The sequence below is a fragment of the Salmo trutta genome, chromosome 12, assembly GCF_901001165.1.
Source record: "Salmo trutta chromosome 12, fSalTru1.1, whole genome shotgun sequence".
In the NCBI taxonomy this organism is placed as follows: Eukaryota; Metazoa; Chordata; class Actinopteri; order Salmoniformes; family Salmonidae; genus Salmo; species Salmo trutta.
The window spans coordinates 15,810,628-15,838,574 of NC_042968.1; positions in this window are offsets into that span (position 1 = coordinate 15,810,628).

Genomic DNA, 27,947 nt, shown 5'->3' on the forward strand with positions numbered 1-27,947 from the left:
TTTTTTGCAAGGTCCTTTTCCCCAGCCACTACTATCATCAATCATGATATTGTGTCAACTGTCAATCATCTCTGAATGTTTAAAGCCTCTCATTTGTCATGTGTGACTTTGATTGTCCAGCCACGACTATTCGCAATTAGCCAAGCTTATTCACTAGGGTCTTTTCTCTCTCTCTCTCTTTCAGCTGAATGGGTAACACAGTGGTGGACATGGCTTCTGTAGAGCAGTGTCTACTGCTGCACAATGGAGCAGTAATTGGGTGATTATTCTGTCTGGTCACCATGCATCACTGCCCATATGACCTCACAGAAAACCATCATCAGCCAAGGGAAATGGGCTTCTCCTGCAATCAGCCAGGGCTGCAAACTGACTTCCCCAGCAACTCCCTAACAGCAGTATTAACTCATGACATGGTTTGCAGAGGAGGGAGGCTGCCATTAGCGATAGAGGATAGTTGTGGATACTAGACTGCATTCCTGCTACACACAGACACATGCGCATACAGAGGCCCGGCGTAAATACATCTCTTTCTCTTTATTCTATTCTATTTTTCCATCGCAAGTCCACTTCGCTATGCCTGCCCACACACAACATTTAATGGGGCATCATTTACCATTACGGCTTATAATCAATCAAGCATGTTTACCAGGTTGCCTAGAGGGTATACGTGGATAGAGAAATAAGAAAGAGCAAACAACAATACGACCAGGGAACAAATTGAAAAGGGTTTGTGTTCCATCAAGTGAAACCATCACAGCGTCACTAATTCCCTTATTGAGGTGAGAGCCAATAAGCATGATTAACAGACCACCTGCAGAGGCAGAACACTACTCTGCATATCGCATCCAACCTTCCTATATACTGGAGCCAATCTATAACAGTTGCCTTCACATTACTGAGACACACAGCACTATAACCACACATAGCAGCTTTAGCTCTGTGGATATCCAGCAGTACAATACTATGGTTTCAATGACGTAACATTTCAAAAGAATCTACAAAACATAATTTTATCACTACATTTCTTGTCACAAACAAGCCATATACGGTATATTCTGTAAGTAGCCCATAGGCCTGGCTCCTGTATGTTTTATATGAATACAAACACATAGCATTGAATGTATTGACTAGAGCACAGCTCAATGTGCGCTGCGACAAGTACAGTGAATACACTCTCCATACAGTATCATGAAATCAATGCCTCACGGTCGATTCCAGAGACAGGTACGTATGCTATATGTTCTCCATCTGAGTGCTTTCAGGCCTAAAAGCCATCTCTCTACCTGTTCATGTTGATGACCTGAGGAGTTATGACCTCATCACCGCGTACTGTAGGATTTCACACGTCTCAAGGAACCCTGCTTGATCACTCTCCATGAAGGCATGAAGGACACTAAAGGAGGGTGACTGTATTGTTGTAATGGCTCTGGTAAAACAGCCATCCCTGCTCCTCCTAACCTATCAAAGGGAGAGGAACACTGCCACTACTGCCGCTACCTCAGCCAATCTCAAATCTACTTCAAAATTGTACCTCCCTCACTCCCATCATTGTCATTGGGGGACACAGTGACAGAAGGTGAAGCGACACATGTCCCCTAGTCAAGGACGAAGGGTCATCTGTGCTGGCCAGCACCAGTGGGACGGTGCCAGGGATGACAGCTCGTCGTCACATGTCCCGCATCACGCCGTGACAGTCTGAGACGATAGTCCCAATCAACTCAGGCCTGGGCGGCTAGCCGCCTAACAGCATTTCATGTCCGATTAGGTTAGGAGGTGCTGGCACTCATCCCCAGGGACGGCTCTGTCATAGGTAGCTCTTATACCTGTGATGGAGCTCCTGTGGAGTGGGTGTTGGGGGGAAGTGGAATGGGTCTCCAAAAGGGTTAAGTCATTCTGGCTATTCTAGTCTGCCACTTTTCAAAAACCTCACTAGGCCCAAATACAGCCATGTGTGGAATAGTGAAATTGAAAAATATTTTTTGCTGTTGAAACAAAATAGCTGAGACAATCGGGTGGGTTCACCATCTCTCACCCCTAAATACAGAACTGCATTTGAAATCTGCCTGGGAGTAGTCTAGTCAGTAGGGGTGATGGCTCCGAAAATGCTTTGATAAAAACGGAGAGAGTTGACCAGTGAGGCGTGTGATGCAAATTAAATTCCTCTAACAGAGAATCTGATTGAAGTCAGAGAGGAACTGGCCAAGCTGAACACAGTCAGATCCCACAAGCTCATCATCTCTGCCTCGGGCTCCTTGGCTTGCAACAAGATCCCCCCCACCCCCCCACCCCACCCCCCATCCTACCCGCATCGCAGACCCACAGATGTGGCAGCAGCCTCATTTAAATGCCTTGCTCAAACGTGGGCCGTGTCTCTCCAGCCACCAACTGTAATGGCGCGTGGCAGGCAACTTTCAGTCCTCCGAGACAGACTATTGTCTCCTGTTCCTGTTTCACTTGGGCTTTAGAGTGATACACAAACATGTCTGAACCTCCATATTGCCGGCTTGGCCTTTCTCATTAGAGCGCCTCTCTCTCTCTCTGAGACAGGGGAGTCTGGTGCGTTTTTAGAAGCAGATGAGGCCCACAGAGTAGTGTCATGGCTGCCATGTCTGTCCATGACGCTGCTAAATCACAGTAGTCATAGGCTCAGGATCAGGAGTGCTAATATTAGCTTCTGCTGCCAGACAGATGGAGGAGGGAGGGAGGGAGGGATGGAGAGGGAGGCCCTGCGCCCAATGTGACAGATAATACCCGTCCGCAGCCCCTGAGGTACGTTAGCGATGCTTATTTAAACAGCCTGGCTGAATGTTGCTCTTTAAATGGAATGAAATAGTCCCATCAAGGGCCCCCACACTCCACTCCCCCCAGTTATGGCTTTCCCACTGCTCAAAAGGCCTCCCGTTGCCGTGCTAGCCGAGTTGATTAACTGTAAGTGGAGCTGACTTGGCGGAGAAGACAGCGGCGGATAATATGATAGTGTTGGAGGTTGGGTGGAAGGATTGTGGGAGAAAACAAAATATTGGGGATCTACATAACCTTTCATTTCAACTCTTTTAACCAACATGTGCCTTTGGAAAGGCAATACTCCAACTAGCCTGCTTAATATTCCCCTCACACCTTGATCCACATTGAACTATATATACTTCCTTGGAGAGGAACAGGTCATAAAGGCCCTATAGTAAGGAACAGGTCATAATATCCCTGAAGTAAGGAACAGGTTATAATGGCCCTGCAGTAAGGAACAGGTTATAATATCCCTGAAGTAAGGAACAGGTTATAATGGCCCTGCAGTAAGGAACAGATTATAATATCCCTGCAGTAAGGAACAGGTCATAATATCCCTGAAGTAAGGAACAGGTTATAATGGCCCTGCAGTAAGGACCAGGTCATAATATCCCTGCAGTAAGGAACAGGTCATAATATCCCTGAAGTAAGGTACAGGTTATAATGGCCCTGCAGTAAGGAACAGGTTATAATGTCCCTGCAGTAAGGAACAGGTTATAATGGCCCTGCAGTAAGGAACATGCTATAATGGCCCTGCAGTAAGGTACAGGTTATAATTGCCCTGCAGTAAGGGACATGCTATAATGGCCCTGCAGTAAGGAATAGGTTATAATGGCCCTGCAGTAAGGAACAGGTTATAATGGCCCTGCAGTAAGGGACAGGTCATAATATCCCTGCAGTAAGGAACATGCTATAATGGCCCTGCAGTAAGGTACAGGTTATAATGTCCCTGCAGTAAGGAACATGTTATAATGGCCCTGCAGTAAGGTACAGGTTATAATGGCCCTGCAGTAAGGAACAGGTTACAATGGCCCTGCAGTAAGGACCAGGTTATAATGGCCCTGCAGTAAGGAACATGTTATAATGGCCCTGTAGTAAGGACCAGGTTATAATGGCCCTGCAGTAAGGAACAGGTTATAATGTCCCTGCAGTAAGGAACAGGTTATAATGTCCCTGCAGTAAGGAACAGGTTATAATGTCCCTGCAGTAAGGAACAGGTTACAATGGCCCTGCAGTAAGGAATAGATTACAATGGCCCTGCAGTAAGGAACAGGTTACAATGGCCCTGTAGTAAGGAACAGCGGCCGTGGACATCCCCCTCTTCAAAGGGAGAGACACTCTAGACCCAAACTGTTACAGACGTATATCCATCCTGCCCTGCTTTCTAAAGTCTTCGAAAGCCAAGTGAACAAACAGATCACCAACCATTTCAAAACCCACCGTACCTTCTCCACTATGCAATCTGGTTTCCGAGCTGGCCACGGGTGCACCTCAGCCACGCTCAAGGTCCTAAACGATATCATAACTGCAATTGATAAAAGACAGTACTGTGCAGCCGTCTTCATTGACCTGGCCAAGGCTTTCGACTCTGTCAATCACCGAATTCTTATCGGCAGACTCGACAGCCTTGGTTTCTCTGGTTCACCTACTACTTCTCAGATAGAGTTCAGGTAATCAAATGGCTACCCGGACTATTTGCATTGTGTGCCCCCCAACCCCTCTTTTACGCTTATGCCACTCTCTGTTTATCATATATGCATAGTCACTTTAACTATACATTTATGTACATACTACCTCAATTGGCCCGACCAACCAGTGCCCCCGCTTATTGGCTAACCGGGCTATCTGCATTGTGTCCCGCCACCCACCACCCGCCAACCCCTCGTTTACGCTACTGCTACTCTCTGTTTATCATATATGCATAGTAACTTTAACCATATCTACATGTACATACTACCTCAATCAGCCCGACTAACTGGTGCCTGTATATAGCCTTGCTACTGTTATAGCCTCGCTACTGTATATAGCTTCACTACTGTTATTTTTCACTGTCTTTAAAAAAAAAAATGTTTTTACTGTTTTTATTTATTTACTTACCTATTGTTCACCTAATACCTTTTTTTGCACTGCTGGTTAAAGCCTGTAAGTAAGCATTTCACTGTAAGGTCTACACCAGTTGTATTTGGCGCACGTGACAAATAAACTTTGATTTCATATGATTTGAGCGTGTCAAATCGGAGGGCCTGTTGTCCGGACCTCTGACAGTCTCTATGGGGGTGCCACAGGGTTCAATTCTCAGGCCGACTCTTTTCTCTGTATATATCAATGATGTCTCTCTTGCTGCTGGTGATTCTCTGATCCACCTCTACGCAGACGACACCATTCTGTATACATCTGGACCATTTTTGGAAACTGTGTTAACAAACCTCCAAACGAGCTTCAACGCCATACAACACTCCTTCCGTAGCCTCCAACTGCTCTTAAATGCTAGTTTAACGAAATGCAGCTCTTCAACCGATCGCTGCCCGCACCCTCTCGCCCGACTAGCATCACTACTCTGGATGGGTCTGACTTAGAATAAGTGGACAACTATAAATACCTAGGTGTCTGGCTTGACCATAAACTCTCCTTCCAGACTCACATTAAGCATCTCCAATCCAAAGTTAAATCTAGAATTGGCTTCCTATTTCGCAGCAAAGCCTCCTTCACTCATGCTGCCAAACATACCCTCGTAAAACTGACTATCCTACTGATCCTTCACTGCGGCGATGTCATTTACAAAATAGCCTCCAACACTATACTCAGCAAATTGGATGCAGTCTATCACAGTGCAATCCGTTTTGTCACCAAAGCCCCATATACTACCCACCACTGCGACCTGTATGCTCTCGTTGGCTGGTCCTCGCTACATATTTGTCGCCAAACCCAGGTCATCTACAAGCCTATGCTAGGTAAAGCTCCGCCTTATCTCAGTTCACTGCTCACCATAGCAACACCCACCCGTAGCACGCGCTCCAGCAGGTATATTTCACTGGTCATCCCCAAAGCCAACACCACCTTTGGCCGCCTTTCCTTTCAGTTCTCCTCTGCCAATGATTGGAACGAATTGCAAAAATCACTGAAGTTGGAGACTTATATCTCCCTCACTAACTTTAAGCATCAGCTGTCAGAGCACCTTACCAGTCGCTGCAGCTGTACACAGCCCATCTGTAAACAGCCCATCCAACCAACTACCTACCTTATCCCCATATTTGTTTTGTTTTTTCTGCTCTTTTACACACTAGTATTGCTACTTGCACATCCTCATCTGCACATATATCACTCCAGTGTAAATTGCTAAATTGTAATTACTTCGCCACTATTGGCCTATTTATTGCCTTACCTCCTTACTTCACTTGCACACACTGTATATAGATTTTTCTATTGTGTTATTGACTGTACGTTTGTTTATCCCATGTGTAACTCTGTGTTGTTATTTTTGTCGCACTGCTTTGCTGTCACGTCCTGACCAGTAAAAGGGGTCATTTGTCATTGTAGTATGGTCAGAGCGTGGCAGGGGGTGTTGTTTTGGTGTGTTTTGGGGTTGGTTTATTTCATGGGGATTTGTTCTAGTTTTCATTTTCTATGTTCATTTTCTATGTGTGGCTGAGTATGGTTTCCAATCAGAGGCAGGTGTCTTTCGTTGTCTCTGATTGGAAGCCATACTTAGGCAGCCTGTTTTTTACTTTGGGTTTGTGGGTGGTTGTTTTCCGTATAGTCTGTGCACCTTACGGAACTGTTTTGTCGTATTGTTGATTTTGGTTAAGTGTTCACGTTAAATCGTCACGCGAATCAGCGATATTGGACTCACCTGGACTCACTCATCACCTGTTATTACCTCCTCTATATTTGTCAGTTCCCCAGCTCTATTCTCCGCTTCTGCATTGATTGTCTTTTGTTTGTGTTACCTGTTTGCTGATGCTGTTCCTGTCTCGTTCCATGTCCGTTATTTATTAAACTTCCAGTACCTGTTACTTCCAGTACCTGATTTGTCTATCCAGCGTCATTCCATGTGACAACGGTGGAGCATGGAGATGTCATCAAGACAAATTGTAGCTACTTTGAAGAATTGAAAATATAACCTCTCTAGGGTATGTGGGACGAAATCGTCCCACCTACTCAACAGCCAGTGCAATCCCGTGGCGCGATATTCAAATACCTTAGAAATGCTATTACTTCAATTTCTCAAACATATGACTATTTTACACCATTTTAAAGACAAGACTCTCGTTAATCTAACCACACTGTCCGATTTCAAAAAGGCTTTACAACGAAAGCAAAACATTAGATTATGTCAGCAGAGTACCCAGCCAGAAATAATCAGACACCCATTTTTCAAGCTAGCATATAATGTCACATAAACCCAAACCACAGCTAAATGCAGCACTAACCTTTGATGATCTTCATCAGATGACAATCCTAGGACATTATGTTACACAATACATGCATGTTTTGTTCAATCAAGTTCATATTTATATCAAAAACCAGCTTTTTACATTAGCATGTGACTAGCATGTGACTAGCATTCCCACCGAACACTTCCGGTGAATTTACTAAATTACTCATGATAAACGTTCACAAAAAACATAACAATTATTTTAAGAATTATAGATACAGAACTCCTTTATGCACTCGCTATGTCCGATTTTAAAATAGATTTTCGGTGAAAGCACATTTTGCAATATTCTGAGTAGATAGCCCGGCCATCACAGGCTAGCTATTTTGACACCCACCAAGTGTGGTACTCACCAAACTCCGATTTACTATTAGAAAAGTTTGATTACCTTTGCTGTTCTTTGTCAGAATGCACTCCCAGGACTTCTACTTCAATAACAAATGTTGGTTTGGTTCCAAATAATCCATAGTTATATCCAAATAGCGACGTTTTGTTCGTGCGTTCAAGACACTATCCGAAGGGTAAAGAAGGGTGACGCGCCCGACGCGTTTCGTGACAAAAAAATGCAAAATATTCCATTACCGTACTTCGAAGCATGTCAAGCGCTGTTTAAAATCAATTTTTATGCGATTTTTCTCGTAAAAAAGCGATAATATTCCGACCGGGAGTCGTTGTTTTTGTTCAAAGAGAGAGAAAGTAAACATGGTGTCGGCTCGTGCACGCGCCTCCAGTCTCATTGTCCTCAGATCGACCACTTACAAAATGCGCTACTGTTTTTCAGCCAGGGCCTGCAAAGCCACCATTCATCGTTCTGGCGCCTTCTGAGAGCCTATGGGAGCGTTAGAAAATATCACGTTATGCCAGAGATCCCCTGTTTTGGTTAGAGATGATCAAGAAGGCCAAGAAAAAGTCAGAGAGAGCGCTTCCTGTTTGGAATCTTCTCAGGTTTTGGCCTGCCATATGAGTTCTGTTATACTCACAGACACCATTCAAACAGTTTTAGAAACTTTAGGGTGTTTTCTATCCAAATCAAACAATTATATGCATATTCTAGTTACTGGGCAGGAGTAGTAACCAGATTAAATCGGGTACGTTTTTTATCCGGCCGTGCAAATACTGCCCCCTATCCCCAACAGGATAATGGTCCTGCAGTAAGGAATAGATCGTAATGGCCTTGCAGTGAGGAACAAGTTATAATTGTCCTGCAGTAAGGAATAGATTATAATGGCCTTGCAGTGAGGAACAGGTTATAATGGCCCAGCAATATACTGAAGATATCTGGGACTCTCACTTTAGTTTTTGTTTATAGTTTAAATTCCCAATGCAAAATCTCTAAATTGGTATTGTGTTTCAAAAGACATTCATTGTATTACTGAAATTTGGCCAATGAATGTGTGTGAGAGTGTGTGTGTGTGTGTGTGTGTGTGTGTGTGTGTGTGTGTGTATGCATTAACGTCAACATGCTACATCTGCCCACTCTCTCTCTCTCTAGGGAGAGTAATACCCCGTTAACACACGCATGTTACATATTTACACCTTGTGCCTTTTGCCCAGGCTGTGTGTGTCCCCAAATTATGGGAGATCTCAGAGTGACATGACTCTTTGCCAATAAAAGAGAGAGAGAAAGATAGAGAAGAAGGAGAGAAAACAAAAGGGAGAGGAAGAGAAGACAGAGACACAGGGATAGAGAGAGTAGATTGCACAGGGAGCACCACAGCTCTGATTGGGTTGTTAACGAAACACACCAATCTGCTTGCCCTCTTCACTCTCAGAACAGCACAACACAGAGAGGAGGAAAACAGACAAGGTGATTATTCCTGTTCTGCCAGCTCCATGTGGTTTTCTTTCCCAGCTCAAAGAGAGACAGCAGGAAGTACGTTCTAATTTTCTCTCCCCCATTTCAGCAGCGAGATGGATATATCCATTCACTGACTGACAGGCAAGTGGATGTGTCAGTGAAAAACGAGCTCTCTATATTCAAACCTAAAACATGAATATTACTTCAATAGCGATTTGATTATGCACATCTCTCATGTTTTCTGACATCTCAGACAAGACATTACCAAGCTTCCAAATACAGTTGACTTGAAACAAACACATTACCGCTTTCTTGAAGTTCATCATCATGCTCCTCGATAGATTGATAGGTGCAATGTCCTATCTCTACAACGTAATGCTATAGGAATGCAGAGTTTTCTAGGCATGTTCTGCTCCTGTGGTTTACATTTAAATCTATCTCTGAGAGACCGGGGGTGTCTGGGGGTTTGGCAGTCCAGAACTGTCTCCAGACGGAGCAGGCTGATTGGTTACCCTGGCTGCAGCCAGCCCGGTGGAAGGCTTTGAGGAGGTAGACTAGAGCTGCCTTGGTGTACAGCCCCATGGGCTTCACAGCCTGAGTACCCTGGCCAAGTATAGAGACCACAATTCAGTGTGTGTGTGTGTGTCCACTGCCTGACCAAGGGAACAAACCACTGCAGGAACTCTGGGGCTCAGTGAAACTATTCCAAATGAAATCCTTGCATACAGCGAAGTATCAGCGTCTCTGGAAATATGTAACCTTGGTTCAGGTTAGACACAGTAACTGCTCCCACTGCTGTGTTCTGTCTACACCATGTCCATTTGACCAAAGTAGTTCCAAAAGCCTTCTAAATCCTTCATCACTAACCACATATTCAAGCTAATCAACTGCTGATCATGAAGGAAAATCTATCAAATACGTATGTGACGTACAGTGGTGGCCCCAAAACCCTAACCTGTGTTTTCTGTGTCATTTGGATGTAACTACAGTAGCATGTCCTTTGGCTAATCCTGCAGTAGCTGTATGCATGACTTCTCTGAGTGCCTCAATACAGCTGAAATTATTCTTCACTATACTTCTGAGGTACCGCAAAGAAGTTTTCTATCAAATGCATAACAAGCCGCAAAACCAATTCCCCTGGCTTTTCCAATTGTGCTAGCTTTTAAAAATCCACTTATCCTACAATAAATAACGCCACATATAATTCAACCATAAAACGGACATTTCAATTCACTCTCCGAAACTCAATTATTTTAAAAGTGTATTAATTATAACATTTATTTTATGGATTTTTAAATCTAACCCACAGCCCACCCTGTTCTGACACCTTATGTTGTTTGCTCCAATCTGTACAAACAAAGGGTTTATTTTGTTTTTGGGATCACTTCAATGTGATCTATGCTGTCTTTAATAATGCATAGTCTTGCAGTTTAAAAACGCCTCACTCTGCAAGGTAAAAGAGGCTATTTTTATCTATAAATCTTTTATATAGCCAAGCAGGTCAAAATGTTGCCTTTTGTAAGGCTCAGCGTGCCATAAACAAGATGTTTGTTTATTTTGGCACAAGGAGAAAAAGGCTCACCTCTCTTCATGGCCCGGGGCCAATAGAAGAGCCATCTCTGATCAATATTGGGACATCAAGGTGGGAGTAGGGCAGCTGCCCAGTTTACTTCAATAAACTGTAGACACACACATAGAAGTTTGCCCTTGTTCCAACACTCATACAGATAATATACATATACTCAATTGCATGTCTATTCAAACTCAGGGCACATCAAGAGATGCTTGTGTAGTTCTCACTGTCCTTTGTGATTGTGTAGCCTGTCTCTGTGTGTTGTATGTTATGTTGGTTCTCTGTGTCTGTGACCGTCAGCAAATCGGGCCCTTTGTGTGTGTGTGTTTGTGTGTGTGTGATTGTGTGGGTGTGTGTTACACTGTGCCTGGTGACTTAATTCCAGGGCAGTGGCGATGCGAAGGGCGCAGGGCTGTCACTTCTGATCAGGCCTGTGCCATTGAGATGGACAAGACGAGGGCAGTGTGTGAGCAGTGAGAAGACAGTCTAGCAGCCCTGGCATTGACGGACAGACATTCCCCGTCTGCCCCCTATTAGAGCCCTGTTGACATCATGGGGAGCCAAGCCTACCAGTGCTGCATAGCCTAGCCCACCAGTGCTGTGTCTGTCGTTACAGACACACAGGAACACAGCCACTGCTGCTGCCTGCCATCAATTGATACTGCTGAGGCCTTGATGCATTTACAAGTCCTCATAGGCAGCCTTTAGCAATCATGTATAATGGAAAGCTGTACTCTCATTCTCTCCTCCTACTCGCTCTCTATATTTTTCATCTTTCACACACGCACGCACGCACGCACGCACGCACACACACACACACACACACACACACACACACACACACACCTACAGACCATTACAGTTACAAACAGCCATACTTCACCTGAAATGGATGCCCAGGAGTAAACAAATTAAAGTACCATAAACTGAACATGAACTGAGAATAGCTCCAACCTTGGTAAATGCAAAGCACATACAGTATAAAGCCAGTGTTATATAATACATGGGCCCTCCCCGGGATTATTAGACATAAGGAAAACTGATTTTACACTGGGTGTCAGCAAGATTCTTTCTAGCCAAATCTCTCACTGCAGAAAAACCCTCAGCATCATCACTAGCTGTAATACACAGAGGACACAGTGCAGGAGAGGAGAGCAGAAGGGTGGAGAGAAAATGTAGAGGAGATGTAGAGGAGAGGAGATGTAGAGGAGAGGAGATATAGAGGAGAGGAGATATAGAGGAGAGGAGATATAGAGGAGAGGACATGTAGAAGAGAGGAGACGTAGAGGAGAGGAGACAGAGAGGAGAGGACATGTAGATGAGAGGAGATGTAGGGGTGAGGAGATGTAGAGGAGAGGAGAGGAAATGTAGAGGAGAGGATATGTAGAGGAGAGGAGATGTAGAGGGGTGAATATGTAGAGGAGAGGAGATGTAGAGGAGAGGAGATGAAGAGGATAAGACATGCAGAGGAGAGGAGATGTAGAGTAGATGATATATAGAGGAGAGGAGATGTAGAGGAGAGGAGATGTAGAGGTGAGGAGATGTAGAGGAGATGTAGAGGAGAGGAGATGTAGAGGAGAGGAGATGTAGAGGAGAGGATATGTAGAAGAGAGGAGAAGTAGAGGAGAGGAGATGAAGAGGAGAAGACATTCAGAGGAGAGGAGATGTAGAGTAGATGATATGTAGAGGAGATGTAGAGGAGATGTAGAGGACAGGAGATGTAGAGGAGAGGAGATGTCGAGGAGAGGAGATGTAGAGGAGAGGAGATGTAGAGGAGAGGAGATGAGGAGGAGAGAAGATGTAGAGGAGAGGAGATGTCGAGGAGAGGAGATGTAGAGGAGAGGAGATGTAGAGGAGAGGAGATGTAGAGGAGAGGAGATGAGGAGGAGAGAAGATGTAGAGGAGAGGAAATGTAGAGGAGAGGAGAGGAGATGAGGAGGAGAGGAGATGTAGAGGAGAGGAGATGTAGAGGAGAGGAGATGAGGAGGAGAAGAGATGTAGAGGAGAGGAGATGAGGAGGAGAGGAGATGAGGAGGAGAGGAGATGTAGAGGAGAGGAAATGTAGAGGAGAGAAGAGGAGAGGAGATGTAGAGGAGATGTAGAGAAGATGATATGTACAGGAGAGGAGATGTAGAGGAGAGGACACGTAGAGGAGAGGAAATGTAGAGGAGATGTAGAGGAGAGGAGATGTTGAGGAGAGAAGAGGAGAGGAAATGTAGAGGAGATGTAGAGGAGATGATATGTAGATGAAAGGAGATGTAGAGGAGAGGACATGTGGAGGAGAGAAGATGTAGAGGAGAGGAAATGTAGAGGAGATGTAGAGGAGAGGAAATGTAGAGGAGATGTAGAGGAGATGTAGAGGAGAGGGAATGTAGAGGAGAGGAAATGTAGAGGGGAGATGTAGAGGAGAGGAAATGTAGAGGGGAGATGTAGAGGAGAGGAGATGTAGAGGAGAGGAAATGTGGAGGAGTGGAGATGTAGAGGAGAGGAAATGTAGAGGGGAGATGTAGAGGAGAGGAAATGTAGAGGAGATGTAGAGGAGAGGAGATGTAGAGGAGAGGAGATGTAGAGGAGAGGAAATGTGGAGGAGTGGAGATGTAGAGGAGAGGAAATGTGGAGGAGTGGAGATGTAGAGGAGAGGAAATGTAGAGGAGAGGAGATGTAGAGGAGAGGAAATGTAGAGGAGAGGAAATGTAGAGGAGAGGATATGTAGAGGAGAGGAAATGTAGAGGTGATGTAGAGGAGAGGAGATGTAGAGGAGAGGAAATGTAGAGGTGATGTAGAGGAGAGGAGATGTAGAGGTAATGTAGAGGAGAGGAGATGTAGAGGAGAGGAGATGTAGAGGTGATGTAGAGGAGAGGAGATGTAGAGGTGATGTAGAGGAGAGGAAATGTAGAGGAGAGGAAATGTAGAGGTGATGTAGAGGAGAGGAGATGTAGATCCTGCCTGGGATTCCACTGTTAGTTTAGGAAACTGGCGAAAATCAAATGTGTACCAAATGTAGATGTTTTCCTATAAACTGCATGATCTAGTTGTGGACAGACCAGTAATGTTATGCTGCACTTAAATCATTTCAAAATGGTGAGCATCTCTGTGCTGTGTGGGAGAATACAATTGGCTTCTAGTCACAATGAGAGGGATTCACAAAATTAAAAAAAGGGTCACAAAATAGACATTCTCATTCTCTCCTTCTCACTTCTTTAATCCAGAACGAGGGAAGCCAGGGAACCCTTCACTTCTTTAATCCAGAACGAGGGGAGCCAGGGAACCCTTCACTTCTTTAATCCAGAACGAGGGGAGCCAGGGAACCCTTCACTTCTTTAATCCAGAATGAGGGAAGCCAGGGAACCCTTCACTTCTTTAATCCAGAATGAGGGGAGCCAGGGAACCCTTCACTTCTTTAATCCAGAATGAGGGGAGCCAGGGAACCCTTCACTTCTTTAATCCAGAACGAGGGAAGCCAGGGAACCCTTCACTTCTTTAATCCAGAACGAGGGGAGCCAGGGAACCCTTCACTTCTTTAATCCAGAACGAGGGGAGCCAGGGAACCCTTCACTTCTTTAATCCAGAATGAGGGGAGCCAGGGAACCCTTCACTTCTTTAATCCAGAATGAGGGGAGCCAGGGAAGTGAAAGGTTCACCAACAACCCTCAGCCTGCTTAACTTACATAAAAATGAAAGGAAATGGCTAAATGAATACATCCATAGTAACAATGAGGATGCCTTTTGAAGGAGAAGGTAAAACATTTACGCTGTGTGGCTGGTGTGTGTTGTTATTTTAGCTTCTGTGAAGAACGAAAATAAGAAGTACCAAAGTCTATATGGAGCAGGCAGTGGCCATCTTTAAAGAGGATACGTGGGAGAGAAAAGGACAAGGTAAGGGACAACAGCTAGTTGAGGTGGTGGGGTACTCTGTCTTATCAGTCAGACTTCAGAGCTAACTCCACCCACCCTTCCCCCTTCGAACCTTCCTAAGCATCAGAGGTGAAACAGACTATCCTCAGAATCTCCAGAAGTGACATTCACCAGGCATACTAGTAACAAACGGCCCCAATCTTCTCCATCATATCATAGTAATTGTGGAGGCATTTCGATATTTTACAGTTTGAATCCCAAAGCCCCTGTGCTGCAGAACACTAAGGTTGATAATCTGTTGATAAAAACAAACAGATTCTGATATATTGTGTGCGTGTGTGTGTGTGTGTGTGTGTGTGTGTGTGTGTGTGTGTGTGTGTGTGTGTGTGTGTGTGTGTGTGTGTGTGTGTGTGTGTGGTTAGTGCTTGTTTGTTTTTGTTTAGGGAGCCCAGTAACATCCTGTCAGAGCACGGGTCAGGATGACAAATCTCTCCTCTCCATCTAGAGCCATGCATCTCTCTGCTGTTCAGTCAGGGCCATGTTTTCAGTGCTGCTCTGACACCTGAGCAGCCAGAGCCTGTTAAACTGCCCTGGCCCCAAATGGAGTTCTCATTTTCAAGGGGAACGGCTCCATGGCATAACGTACTTTGTCTTGGGAATGACTTTTTGTGGGACGTGCTTGGCTCTCTCCGGGATGGACATGGCTGGCTGGCTCCAGGGGAGACAGATGGAGGCCAATGGCGAGGCTGACACATGTTGAGAGGCTGTGATGAGTCAATGACTGAGGCAGGCTCTGCGCAGCTCTGTCTGGAAGGCAGATGTTTTACGCGTCCCCAACTTATTGTGTTTTTTTGTTTGTTTATCTGCGTTGTTTGTAACATTTTTTTACTTATTTTGAACATATTGTTGCCGCTACCATCTCTTATGACCGAAAATAACTTCTAGACATCAGGACTGCGATTACTCACCACGGACTGACAGAATCCTTTTTTTTCTTTTAACGAGTCTGACGAGCCCGACGCGAATGATATAGTGCTTCCTCGGAAACAGACCCCGATCCCCACGATTTGCGTAAAGAGGAGGAGGAGGAAGAGGGTCCGAATTGCGAGCTGCCTTCTGAGAATTCATAGGCGATCGAATAAACCCCCAGTTCCCTCCATTCTGCTAGCAAATGTACAATCTTTGGAGAATAAAATCGACCAGCTATGTGAAAGATTAAACTACCAATGGGACATTAAAAACTTTAACATGTTATGCTTCACGGAGTTGTGGCTGAACGACGACACTATCAACATATTGGTTACACGCTATACCGGCAGGATAGAACAGCGGCGTCTGGTAAGACAAGGGGCGGCGGACTATGAATTTTTGTAAACAGCTGGTGCACAATATCTAAGGAAGTCTCGAGCTATTGCTCGCCTGAGGTAGAGTAACTCATGATAAGCTGTAGACCACACTATCTACCTAGAGAGTTTTCATCTGTATTTTTCGTAGCTGTTTTACATACCACCACAGTAAGAAGCTGGCACTAAGACAGCATTAATTGAGCTGTATTCCGCCATAAGCAAAGAAGAAAACGCTCACCCAGAGGCAGCGCTCCTAGTATCCGGGGACTTTAATGCAGGGAAACAATTCCCTTTTACCAAATTTCTATCAGCATGTTAAATGTGCAACCAGAGAAAAAAAAACTCTGGACCACCTATACTCCACACACAGAGATGCATACAAAGGTCTCCCTCGCCCTCCATTTGGCAAATCTGACCATCATTCTATCCTCCTGATTCCTGCTTACAAGCAAAAATTAAAGCAGGAAGCACTAAATCAATAAAAAAAAGTGGTCAGATGAAGTAGATGCTAAGCTACAGGACTGTTTTGCTAGCATTGACTGGAATATGTTCCGGGATTCCTCCAATGGCATTGAGGAGTACACCACATCTGTTATTGGCTTCATCAATAAGTGCATCGATGACGTCGTACCCACAGTGACCGTACGTACATACCCCAACCAGAAGCCATGGATTACAGGCAGCATCCATACTGAGCTAAAGGCTAGAGCTGCTGCTTTCAAGTCGCGGGACTCTAACTTGAAAGCTTATAAGAAATCCCGCTATGCCCTCCGACGAACCATCAAACAGGCAAAGCATCAATACAGGACTAAGATCAAATCGTACAACACCAGCCGATGTGAGTAATACCTTTCAACAGGTCAACATTCACAAGGCCGCAGGGCCAGACGGATTACCAGGATGTGTACTGCGAGCATGTGCTAACCAAGTGTCTTCAATGACATTTTCAACCTCTCCCTGTCCGAGTCTGTAAAACCAACATGTTTCAAGCAGACCACCATAGCGCCTGTGCCCAAGAACACTAAGGTAACCTGCCTAAATGACTACCGATCCGTAGCACTCACGTCTGGAGCCATGAAGTGCTTTGAAAGGCTGGCCATCAACACCATTATCCCAGAATCCCGTGACCCACTCCAATTTGCATACCGCACCAACAGATCCACAGATGATGTAATCTCTACTGCACTCCACACTGCCCTTTCACACCTGGGCAAAAGGAACACCTATGTGAGATTGCTAATCATTGAATACAGCTCAGCGTTCAACACCATAGTGCCCTCAAAGCTCATCAATAAGCTAAGGACCCTGGGACTAAACACCTCCCTCTGCAACTGGATCCTGGACTTCCTGACGGGCTGCCCCAGGGGTAAAGGGTAGGTAACAACACATCCGCCACGCTGATCCTCAACACAGGGGCCCCTCAGGGGTGTGTGCTCAGTCCCCTCCTGTACTCCCTGTTCACTCATGACTGCACGGCCAGGCACGACTCCAACACCATCATTAAATTTGCCGATGACACAACAGTGGCAGGCCTGATCACCGACAATGACGAGACAGCCTATAAGGAGGAGGTCAGAGACCAGGCCGTGTGGTGCCAGGACAACAATCTCTCCCTCAACGTGATCAAGACAAAGGAAATTATTGTGGACTACAGGAAAAAGATGTCCGAGCACGCCCCAATTCTTATCGACGGGGCTGCAGTGGAGTAGGTTGAGAGCTTCAAGTTCATTGGTGTCCACATCCCCAACAAACTAACATGGTCCAAGCACACCAAGACAGCCGTGAAGAGGGCACGACAAGACCTATTCCCCCTCAGGAGACTGAAAAGATTTGGCATGGGTCCTCAGATCCTCAAAAGGTTCTACAGCTGCACCATTGAGAGCATCCTGACAGGTTGCATCACTGCCTGGTATGGCAACTGCTCGGCCTCCGACTGCAAGGCACTACAGAGTAGTGAGAATGGTCCAGTACATCACTGGGGCCAAGCTTCCTGCCATCCAGGACCTCAATACCAAGCGGTGTCAGAGGAAGGCCCTAAATATTGTCGAAGACTCTAGCCACCCTAGTCATAGACCGTTCTCTCTGCTACTGCACGGCATGCGGTATCAGAGTGCCAAGTCTAGGTCCAAGAGGCTTCTAAACAGCTTCTACCCCCAAGCCATAAGAGTCCTGAACATCTAATTAAATGGCTACTCAGACTATTTGCATTGCCCCCCCACCCCCCACCCTCCCCCCTCTTTACACCGCTGCTACTCTCTGTTGTTGTCATCTATGCATAGTCACTTCAATAACTCTTCCTTCATATACATGCTACCTCAACTAACCGGTGCCCCCGCACATTGACTCTATACCCCCCTGTATATAGTCTCCACATTGACTCTGTACCAGTACCCCCTGTATATAGTCTCCACATTGACTCAGTACCCCCCTATATATAGTCTCCACATTGACTCTGTACCAGTACCCCCTGTATATAGTCTCCACATTGACTCTGTACAGGTACCCCCTGTATATAGTCTCCACATTGACTCTGTACCCCCCTGTATTTAGTCTTGCTATTGTTGTTTTACTGCTGCTCTTTAATTACTTGTTACTTTTATCTCTTATTCTTGCATTTTTAGTATTTTCTTGTATTGTTTTAAACTGCATTGTTGGTTGGGGGCTTGTAAGTAAGCATTTCACTGTAAAATCAAGCTGTTGTGTTCGGTGCATGGGACTAATAAAATTTGATTCCATTTTTTTATTTGATTTGATGGGTGGAGGGGACAGGACAGGGTGGGGTGGCTTCCCTGCATAGGTCCTGCTCTGCCCCGAAACCACCAAGCAGAGGTTGCCCATACACCTTGCACCCCCTAGACTAGAGAGCTGTAATCATGAGAGCTGTTATCATGAGAGCTGTAATCATGAGAGCTGTAATCATGAGAGCTGTTATCATGAGAGCTGTAATCATGAGAGCTGTTATCATGAGAGCTGTAATCATGAGAGCTGTAATCATGAGAGCTGTTATCATGAGAGCTGTAATCATGAGAGCTGTAATCATGAGAGCTGTTATCATGAGAGCTGTTATCATGAGAGCTGTAATCATGAGAGCTGTAATCATGAGAGCTGTAATCATGAGAGCTGTAATCATGAGAGCTGTTATCATGAGAGCTGTAATCATAATCATCTACCAATCCCCTGTATCTCAGCACATTACGATTTTAAAAGAGCCAAAGGGATAATGTCAGGACCTCGGCACAATGCAGACTCAACCCTAGAGGGGAGGACAACTCACGCCCCAGTGTCTCACTTCTAAACCCTGGCCTGAGCACTATCGTGACTAGACCCGGCTTTTCTTTTTTCTCTCTTCTGTTTGGGGGTGGGGTACTGTCACGTCCTGACCAGTAAAAGGGGTCATTTGTCATTGTAGAATGGTCAGGGCGTGGCAGGGGGTATTGTTTTTGTGTGTTTTGGGGTTGGTTTGTTTCATGGGGATTTGTTCTAGTTTTCATTTTCTATGTTCATTTTCTATGTGTAGCCGAGTATGGTTTCCAATCAGAGGCAGGTGTCTTTCGTTGTCTCTGATTGGAAGCCATACTTAGGCAGCCTGTTTTTCCTGTGGGTTGTGGGTGGTTGTTTTTCGTATAGTCATTGTCCTTACGGAACTGTTGTTTGGAGTTTGTTTATTTTGTTTAAGTGTTCACTCATAATAAAAGAAGATGAGCACTGCGTCTTGGTCCAATCCTTTCGACGCATGTGACATGGGGAGGGAGGTTTGGTGGGTAGATCAGCTTTAATATTGCAGATAGATTGTGGCTTCTATCAATGTAGTTATCTGCATCATTTCCAATCCCCCATATATCTTTTTGGTGTAAATATATACAGTATATATATTTCCTTTCCTACCGCCCCTCCCCTAATTGGAGTAAACTAATGGACAACAACACTTAGGCTTCTACTTCCAGCTATAATTCCAGCTATATATATTTTATGGACACCGTATTTTTTACATTAGTTATCTTGTGTTTTAGTTATTTTTAGTCCCACCCTTCAGCTCCCATCAACCCTTTCCCGGCTTAATAATTTAGCATATGGATCAAGGCTCCAGCTCGTATGTATATTCATCTTTTGATTGGGAACATTTCTCCACACCTCTGCTGTAATCCCTCCCTTTGCTGTCTCAACACACCTTCCACTTCAAACCCAGTGCATATCTGAGTAAAGTAATGACTCCTCTTGAGGAATTAAAAAGGCATCATTAGCCAGCACCTGAAGGCCACATCTGATGTGCTGCTAGAAGAATGTGCTAGCTAACGCTGAGATGGGGGAGAAAATCCAGCCACATTAGTTTTAACTGTGGCAACAATATTTGTTGAATTGAACTGTGGTACACCCATCTGTCACTTAAATAGCAATCCATCACCCATTCAATCCATGCATGTTACAGAGAAACATGTGTAACAAGTGTTGAATTTCATGTTGTATAATTGAACACTTCAAACGCCTGATATCAGTGTGCATTCCTTTTGTTGTTGTAAGTGCCCTATTTAATGTCGCACACTTCCTTCTCCTTCTGCATTCTCCCTCATAAACATCCCCTGCCCCCTTACCTCATCCCTTTCTACTGTACCCATGTGGAAGAGGTAGGTTAATGAAATATTGTCCCGTGAAATCATAATGTTTAAACACTTAGAATAAGTTTATATGGTCACTGGCAGTGTTTTATAATGGTCTCCCACCAATATATTGTATTTCAGTCATTTATGAACTTTTATCTGTTGATTTGTGAATGCTGTACATGCTATCTATCTACTGTACTTTCTGATGTAGGCTACATGTTGTCATTGGGCTAGCATGGCTATTCATGCTATTCCTGCTCATTATACCTTATCCAACCCTTCAGTTCCACCACCCACACAGGCGATGACATTACCTGGTTTCAATGATGTTTCTAGAGACAATATCTCTTTCATCATCACTCAATGCCTAGGTTTACCTCCACTGTATTCACATCCTACCATACCTTTGTCTGTACACTACACCTTGAATCTATTTTATCACCCCCAGAAGCCGGCTCCTTTTACTCTCTGTTCCGGACATCCTAGACGTCCAATTCTCATGGCCTTTAGCCGTGCCCTTATCCTACACCTCCTCTGTTCCTCTGGCGATGTAGAGGTGAATCCAGGCCCTGCAGTGCCTAGCTCCACTCCTATTCCCCAGGCGCTCTCTTTTGATGACTTCTGTAATCGTAAAAGCCTTGATTTCATGCATGTTAACATTAGAAGCCTCCTCCCTAAGTTTGTTTTATTCACTGCTTTAGCACACTCTGCCAACCCGGATGTCTTAGCCGTGTCTGAATCCTGGCTTAGGAAGACCACCAAAATCTCTGAAATCTTCATCCCTAACTACAACATTTTCAGACAAGATAGAACGGCCAAAGGGGGCGGTGTTGCAATCTACTGCAGAGATAGCCTGCAGAGTTCTGTCCTACTATCCAGGTCTGCACCCAAACAATTTGAACTTCTACTTTTAAAAATCCACCTCTCTAAAAACAAGTCTCTCACTGTTGCCGCCTGCTATAGACCACCCTCTGCCCCCAGCTGTGCTCTGGATACCATATGTGAACTGATTGCCCCCATCTATCTTCAGAGCTCGTGCTGCTAGGTGACCTAAACTGTGACATACTTAACATCCCGGCCATCCTACAAATTCAAGCTTGATGCCCTCAATCTCACACAAATGATCAATGAACCTACCAGGTACAACCCCAATGCCGTAAACACGGGCACCCTCATAGATATCATCCTAACCAACTTGCCCTCTAAATACATCTCTGCTGTTTTCAACCAAGATCTCAACGATCACTGCCTCATTGCCTGCATCCGTAATGGGTCAGCGGTCAAACGACCTCTACTCATCACTATCAAACACTCCCTGAAACACTTCAGTGAGCAGGCCTTTCTAATCGACCTGGCCCAGGTATCCTGGAAGGATATCGACCTCATCCCGTCAGTAGAGGATGCCTGGTTTTTTTTTTTAATGCCTTAAATAAGCATGCCCCATTCAAGAAATGTTTAACCAGGAACAGATATAGCCCTTGGTTCTCTCCAGACCGGACTGCCCTTAACCAACACAAAAACATCCTGTGGCATTCTGCATTAGCATCGAACAGCCCCCGTGAAATGCAACTTTTTAGGGAAGTTAGAAACCAATATACACATGCAGTTAGAAAAGCCAAGGCTAGCTTTTTCAAGCAGAAATTTCTGGGACATTGTAAAGTCCATGGAGAATAAGAGCACCTCCTCCCAGCTGCCCACTGCACTGAGGATAGGAAACTCTGTCACCACCGATAAATCCACTATAATTGAGAATGTCAATAAGCTGTCACGGTTCTCGTAAGGAGAAGTGGACCAAAGTGCAGCGTGTGTGTTGTTCCACATTTTATTTACACTGTGAAACTATGCAATACATATAAAAAAACTGAATGACAAAAACAACAAACCGTGACGCAGAGGTGAAACATACACTAACTCAAAGATAATCTCCCACAAACCTAGGTAGAGAAAACCCCTACTTAAGTATGATCTCCAATTAGAGACAACGAGGACCAGCTGCCTCCAATTGGAGATCATCCCAAACAAAACCCCAACATAGAAATACAAAACCAGAACCTGACAACACAGAAATAGAAAACATAGAAAAAACCCTGTCACGCCCTGACCTACTCTACCATTGAAAATAACATCTTTCTATGGTCAGAACGTGACATAAGCATTTTACTGCGGCTGGCCATGCTTTCCACCTGGCCACCCCTACCCCGGTCAACAGCACTGCACCCCCCACAGCAACTCGCCAAGCCCCCACCATTTCTCCTTCTCCCAAATCCAGTCAGCTGATGTTCTGAAAGAGCTGCAAAATCTGGACCCCCACAAATCAGCCGGGCTAGACAATCTGGACCCTTTCTTTCAAAAATTATCTGCCAAGATTGTTGCAACCCCTATTACTAGCCTGTTCAACCTCTCTTTCGTGTCGTCTGAGATTCCCAAAGATTGGAAAGCAGCTGCGGTCATCCCCCTCTTCAAAGGGGGGGATACTCTTGACCCAAACTGCTGCAGACCTATATCTATCCTACCCTGCCTTTCTAAGGTCTTCGAAAGCCAAGTTAACAAACAGATCACCGACCATTTCGAATCCCACCGTACCTTCTCTGCTATGCAATCTGGTTTCAGAGCTGGTCATGGGTGCACCTCAGCCACGCTCAAGGTCCTAAACGATATCTTAACCACCATCGATAAGAAACAGTACTGTGCAGCCGTATTCATTGACCTGGCCAAGGCTTTCGACTCTGTGAATCACCACATCCTCAATGGCAGACTCAACAGCCTATGTTTCTCAAATGATTGCCTCGACTGGTTCACCAACTACTTCTCTGACAGAGTTCAGTGTGTCAAATCTGAGGGCCTGTTGTCCGGGCCTCTGGCAGTCTCTATGGGGGTGCCACAGGGTTCAATTCTTCAATACTCTTTTCTCTGTATCTATCAATGATGTCACTCTTGCTGCTGGTGAGTCTCTGATCCACCTCTACACAGACGACACCATTCTGTATACTTCTGGCCCTTCTTTGGACACTGTGTTAACTACCCTCCAGACGCGCTTCAATGCCATACAACTCTCCTTCCGTGGCCTACAACTGCTCTTAAATACAAGTAAAACTAAATGCATGCTCTTCAACCGATCGCTGCCTGCACCTGCCTGCCCATCCAGCATCACTACTCTGGACTGTTCTGACTTAGAATATGTGGACAACTACAAATACCTAGGTGTCTGGTTAGACTGTAAACTCTCCTTCCAGACTCACATCAAACATCTCCAATCCAAAGTTAAATCTAGAATTGGCTTCCTATTTCGCAACAAAGCATCCTTCACTCATGCTGCCAAACATACCCTCGTAAAACTGACCATCTTACCGATCCTCGACTTTGGCGATGTCATTTACAAAATAGCCTCCAACACCCTACTCAACAAATTGGATGCAGTCTATCACAGTGCCATCCATTTTGTCACCAAAGCCCCATATACTACCCACCACTGCGACCTGTACGCTCTCGTTGGCTGGCCCTCGCTTCATACTCATCGCCAAACCCACTGGCTCCAGGTCATCTACAAGACCCTGCTAGGTAAAGTCCCGCCTTATCTCTGCTCGCTGGTCACCATTGCTGCACCCACCCGTAGCATGCGTTCCAGCAGGTATATCTCACTTGTCACCCCCAAAGCCAAGTCCTCCTTTAGCCACCTCTTCCTCCAGTTCTCTGCTGCCAATGACTGGAACGAACTACAAAAATCTCTGAAACTGGAAACACTTATCTCCCTCACTAGCTTTAAGCACCAGCTGTCAGAGCAGCTCACAGATCACTGCACCTGTATATTGCCCAAACAACTACCTCTTCCCCTACTGTATTTATTTATTTTGCTCCTTTGCACCCCAGAATTTCTACTTTGCACACTCATCTACTGTCAAATCTACCATTCCAGTGTTTTAATTGCTATATTGTAGTTACTTTACTTTATGTATTTATGTATTTAATTTACTGTATTTTTTGCCTTTACCTCCCTTATCTCACCTCATTTGCTCACATTGTATATAGACTTTTTTTTTCGACTGTATTATTGACTGTATGTTTTGTTTTACTCCGTGTGTAACTCTGTGTTGTTGTATGTGTCGAGCTGCTTTGCTTTATCTTGGCCAGGTCGCAGTTGTAAATGAGAATTTGTTCTCAACTTGCCTACCTGGTTAAATAAAGGTGAAATAAATAAATTAAAACATTTAAAAAATGTCTCCTTTCTTTGTTCATTTGTACTTTGCAGAGGAGTTTGGTATGTTAGGGCAGCACAGTATTTGTTCATGGAGGTGTTTCCTGTAGCCTACTGCACAATGCCAACAATACAATGCTACACAACATGTATAGATACTGGTGGTGTTATTCAAAGAAGAGGCAGATACTGGACATACAGTAAATGTTGGGGCAAAATGCAAATAATAGCTATTGTAATGGACTGACAGCCTCAGAGGAATTTCATTTACCTCAGCGTCATGAGGGGCATTTACTTTAGAGCAGTACTACAGTACCAGTCTTTCAATTCTTTCTATTAGAGGACATGATCTGGAAATCCATCAAGTGAACAGTGGGAAACACGCCACTCATCTGTAAGTGAAGAAGTCATAACGTTTTACCTTGACAGAAGACGAGTGAAGTCTGCCATCAATAAATAGGCTAAAGAGTGGGCCTATGTATAAAGATGAATAGAATACGTGTCTAATGGTTTTTCATTGAAGTGCTAAAGAACACAGAGATATGTGTGGAGATAAAGTGGAGCTACAGGTGATCAAATTTACATCTTCCTATAACATTTAATCTCACCTAAATCTCACCTGGCTGTCACTATTCCCTGGGCTTAACAAATTCACACAAGAAACCAACAACAACACAACTGTAGTTTAAAGCAGGACTTTCATTCATACATTTGATTCATCAGAGACACAACGAAAGAACAGCCAAGAGTATAATGCCAGCTAGCCCAGGAGAAGGGAATAGGTGTGTCTGAGAGAGAGAGTGAGAAAGAGAGAGAGGAGAGCGATATAACGGCAGGGCAGATGAACCACGTTGGCACGCCTCCCTCTCTATGAATGCACAATGAGGCCACTGGGCTTGTTAGCACTCGTCTGGGAAGCCAGGGGCAGGGGTGAGGGGCTATCTTGGCTAACCCCTCTGCAATTCTATTACACTTGTTTATAGCTCTTGGCAACGGACGGTGCACCAAAGATACTGAGAGAAGGGTGGGATTAAAGGGGGACTGCTACTTAGCATCTCACAAGGAGACAGAGAGGGCACATAGGGAAAAGAGTAGAAAAGGAAAAACAGGGAGAGAAAGAAAACATGATCATTATATTGAGTGACCAAGAAGCTTGACACTGCATGACACCGATGTAATAAGCATAAGAGGGGAACGGCCAGCGATCGCAAGAGTTTCTTAGAGCCTGTTAAACGGCACACTCCAACACAAGTACAACAGGTGGAGAGGACGACCCTTATATTCGGCCTTCTTACTACAGTGATCTCGGGAGAGAGAGATGTGCAAAACACATGGTTGTGGTTCCACTTGTACCTGGCCTTAAAATAAACAAGGCTAGTCGGCCAGGAATGCAACCCATGATGCAGTGTTAGCAGTGATCCATCCCACTGTGTCCTGTGTGTGTGTGTGTGACCTGCCCTGCTCGCTGCTTTCTCAAACACACGCACACACAGGCGCGCGCACACACACACACACACACACACACACACACACACACACACACACACACACACACACACACACACACACACACACACACACACACACACACACACACACAGACACACACACACACCATCAACCGAAAGCTAATTGAGGAACAGAATAGGCTACAGTGTGATTGCAGGAAAGGCATTTGGGTTTGTGTCCCTCTGTGGGTGTGTGGTGTGGGAGGTCTGGAGTAAAGAACAGGGCAGGCAGAGCACAGTAAACAGGTCATGACTGAGTGTGGCCAAGCGTAGTGCAGCAGCTAGATGCGCCATCCCATCCTATCCCCCGGCAGGCGCCTGACAGAGAGCTGTCCCTGAGGTACAGAAACAAACAGACCAAACTGGGCCGGGAATCAAACCTCAGAATAATTTAAACTCCCATACATAAAAACAGACAGACCCAACACGACAGAGACTCAACACAACACATTAATACCTGGGTCTGGGAAAAGGCCACAGACACTGTGAAGCACCGCGTCTTCACAAACTGGTATGATATTACAGGAGATGATTGGTGCCTCCACAATAGACCCTTTACTCATATGCCTCTAATGTAGACATAACCCACTGCTTCTCCAAAATAGCACATTATTTTATCAATGACTTCCAAGAGATTTGTGAATTCATGTATCCTGGTATACTAAATTATGAATCCTTGTACAAGCGTATCATAAGCCTGTTATTGTTGCCTATGATTATATCCGCTGTTTTGTACTGCTATTTTAACAACATTCTCAAATATCCTTTTTTTGTGAACTTCTGATGCTTCTCTCAAGCCACCATTTTGCTACTGACTGACAAAGAGAAGAAAAAGCTACCCACGTCACAACTACACCACAGTGCCACACAGTGGAGAAGAGAGGAACAACAAATCCCTCTGTAAATAAAATCAATTAATGACTGTTAGATTATGCCACAGAGGGATTTTTATGGGCATGTCCTTTTCCTGTTAAAGTTTGATCACTCTCCAAAGGGAATCATGATTAGTTCAATCTAAGTGGTGCTTGATACTTTAGAACACTCACAAATCATTCTGCTCAGCCGTCCAAGTAACTGTCCAGTGTTTCCAGATTTATATGAAATATGACCTATAATTAATTTCCAATACGAGTGAAATCGTTTTCCTTCCAAAAAAAGCTTATTAAGCATTTTAAAAAGCAACTTTTCTGTGTTGGAATGGTGTAGGCGTACCCCAACAACAGAATGGTGTTGGTATACACCGGTCATGCAAGTAGACCGCTGATTGGCCAGCTCCTCCTCCTCTCTGAGGAAGTAACAAGCATTTTCCAAACAGTCTGTTTGAGATACAAGTTTGAGGAAGGGTTTTTGATGTGTTTTTACTCCAATTTATGCTTTTGCCACAAATATGAGTATAGGATGAGTCAACAACATTATTTGGGTGTGAGTTAACAGAATATGAACTTTTAAAAGTGAGATCTTTACTGGACAGATACTTTAACATGGTCTAGGATGCAGGAAAGGGAGAGGGAGGATAGACTACCTTTATTGATCCTCTGTGTTCACCTCTCTCAGGTTTATTAGGAAAAATAAATTCTACTGCACTCGTCCTGAGCAGAGCCAGCCAGGGGCCTGTGGTGTAGACAGCAGCCAAGGAAGAAAGACAAAAAAATAACGGTAATAAAAAGAGCCTTGATCCTTGAAGTATCATATTAGTAGACTATGAGGAGAACAAAGGCAGTCAAGACACCACACCCAGACTCAGATCCGTTATAGGTCTACAGTACATTACCAGGCTGATTTCCACTGGACCAACAGCCGCTCAGCACATCTTTGTGTGTGCCCCTCAAGAAAAATATTGTGTTCTATAAAACTTCTC